Below are 2,486 nucleotides of genomic sequence, written 5' to 3' on the forward strand. Positions count from 1 at the left end.
GTTGTACCACATTATCGCTTAACCTAACTGTGGTTGTACCACATTATCGCTTAACCTAACTGTGGTTGTACCACATTATCGCTTAACCTAACTGTGGTTGTACCACATTATCCCTTAACCTAACTGTGGTTGTACCACATTATCCCTTAACCTAACTGTGGTTGTACCACATTATCCCTTAACCTAACTGTGGTTGTACCACATTATCCCTTAACCTAACTGTGGTTGTACCACATTATCCCTTAACCTAACTGTGGTTGTACCACATTATCCCTTAACCTAACTGTGGTTGTACCACATTATCCCTTAACCTAACTGTGGTTGTACCACATTATCCCTTAACCTAACTGTGGTTGTACCACATTATCCCTTAACCTAACTGTGGTTGTACCACATTATCCCTTAACCTAACTGTGGTTGTACCACATTATCCCTTAACCTAACTGTGGTTGTACCACATTATCCCTTAACCTAACTGTGGTTGTACCACATTATCCCTTAACCTAACTGTGGTTGTACCACATTATCCCTTAACCTAACTGTGGTTGTACCACATTATCCCTTAACCTAACTGTGGTTGTACCACATTATCCCTTAACCTAACTGTGGTTGTACCACATTATCCCTTAACCTAACTCAAGTTGTCCCTTAACCTAACTCAAGTTGTCCCTTAACCTAACTCAAGTTGTCCCTTAACCTAACTCAAGTTGTCCCTTAACCTAACTCAAGTTGTCCCTTAACCTAACTCAAGTTGTCCCTTAACCTAACTCAAGTTGTCCCTTAACCTAACTCAAGTTGTCCCTTAACCTAACTCAAGTTGTCCCTTAACCTAACTCAAGTTGTCCCTTAACCTAACTCAAGTTGTCCCTTAACCTAACTCAAGTTGTCCCTTAACCTAACTCAAGTTGTCCCTTAACCTAACTCAAGTTGTCCCTTAACCTAACTCAAGTTGTCCCTTAACCTAACTCAAGTTGTCCCTTAACCTAACTCAAGTTGTCCCTTAACCTAACTCAAGTTGTCCCTTAACCTAACTCAAGTTGTCCCTTAACCTAACTCAAGTTGTCCCTTAACCTAACTCAAGTTGTCCCTTAACCTAACTCAAGTTGTCCCTTAACCTAACTCAAGTTGTCCCTTAACCTAACTCAAGTTGTCCCTTAACCTAACTCAAGTTGTCCCTTAACCTAACTCAAGTTGTCCCTTAACCTAACTCAAGTTGTCCCTTAACCTAACTCAAGTTGTCCCTTAACCTAACTCAAGTTGTCCCTTAACCTAACTCAAGTTGTCCCTTAACCTAACTCAAGTTGTCCCTTAACCTAACCCACGTTGTCCCTTAACCTAACCCACGTTGTCCCTTAACCTAACCCACGTTGTCCCTTAACCTAACCCACGTTGTCCCTTAACCTAACCCACGTTGTCCCTTAACCTAACCCACGTTGTCCCTTAACCTAACCCACGTTGTCCCTTAACCTAACCCACGTTGTCCCTTAACCTAACCCACGTTGTCCCTTAACCTAACCCACGTTGTCCCTTAACCTAACCCACGTTGTCCCTTAACCTAACCCACGTTGTCCCTTAACCTAACCCACGTTGTCCCTTAACCTAACCCACGTTGTCCCTTAACCTAACCCACGTTGTCCCTTAACCTAACCCACGTTGTCCCTTAACCTAACCCACGTTGTCCCTTAACCTAACCCACGTTGTCCCTTAACCTAACCCACGTTGTCCCTTAACCTAACCCACGTTGTCCCTTAACCTAACCCACGTTGTCCCTTAACCTAACCCACGTTGTCCCTTAACCTAACCCACGTTGTCCCTTAACCTAACCCACGTTGTCCCTTAACCTAACCCACGTTGTCCCTTAACCTAACCCACGTTGTCCCTTAACCTAACCCACGTTGTCCCTTAACCTAACCCACGTTGTCCCTTAACCTAACCCACGTTGTCCCTTAACCTAACCCACGTTGTCCCTTAACCTAACCCACGTTGTCCCTTAACCTAACCCACGTTGTCCCTTAACCTAACCCACGTTGTCCCTTAACCTAACCCACGTTGTCCCTTAACCTAACCCACGTTGTCCCTTAACCTAACCCACGTTGTCCCTTAACCTAACCCACGTTGTCCCTTAACCTAACCCACGTTGTCCCTTAACCTAACCCACGTTGTCCCTTAACCTAACCCACGTTGTCCCTTAACCTAACCCACGTTGTCCCTTAACCTAACCCACGTTGTCCCTTAACCTAACCCACGTTGTCCCTTAACCTAACCCACGTTGTCCCTTAACCTAACCCACGTTGTCCCTTAACCTAACCCACGTTGTCCCTTAACCTAACCCACGTTGTCCCTTAACCTAACCCACGTTGTCCCTTTGCCTAACATAGTTCACTGCTCGGAATCTCTGGTGTCGTTGTTATCCTCATGTAGATGTCTTGCGAGTGTTGCTTACTTTCCACATATTCCCGCTATCCACTGTCAATTGTACTGCAATA

Source organism: Schistocerca gregaria, unplaced genomic scaffold (assembly GCF_023897955.1).
Source record: "Schistocerca gregaria isolate iqSchGreg1 unplaced genomic scaffold, iqSchGreg1.2 ptg001224l, whole genome shotgun sequence".
Lineage (NCBI taxonomy): Eukaryota > Metazoa > Arthropoda > Insecta > Orthoptera > Acrididae > Schistocerca > Schistocerca gregaria.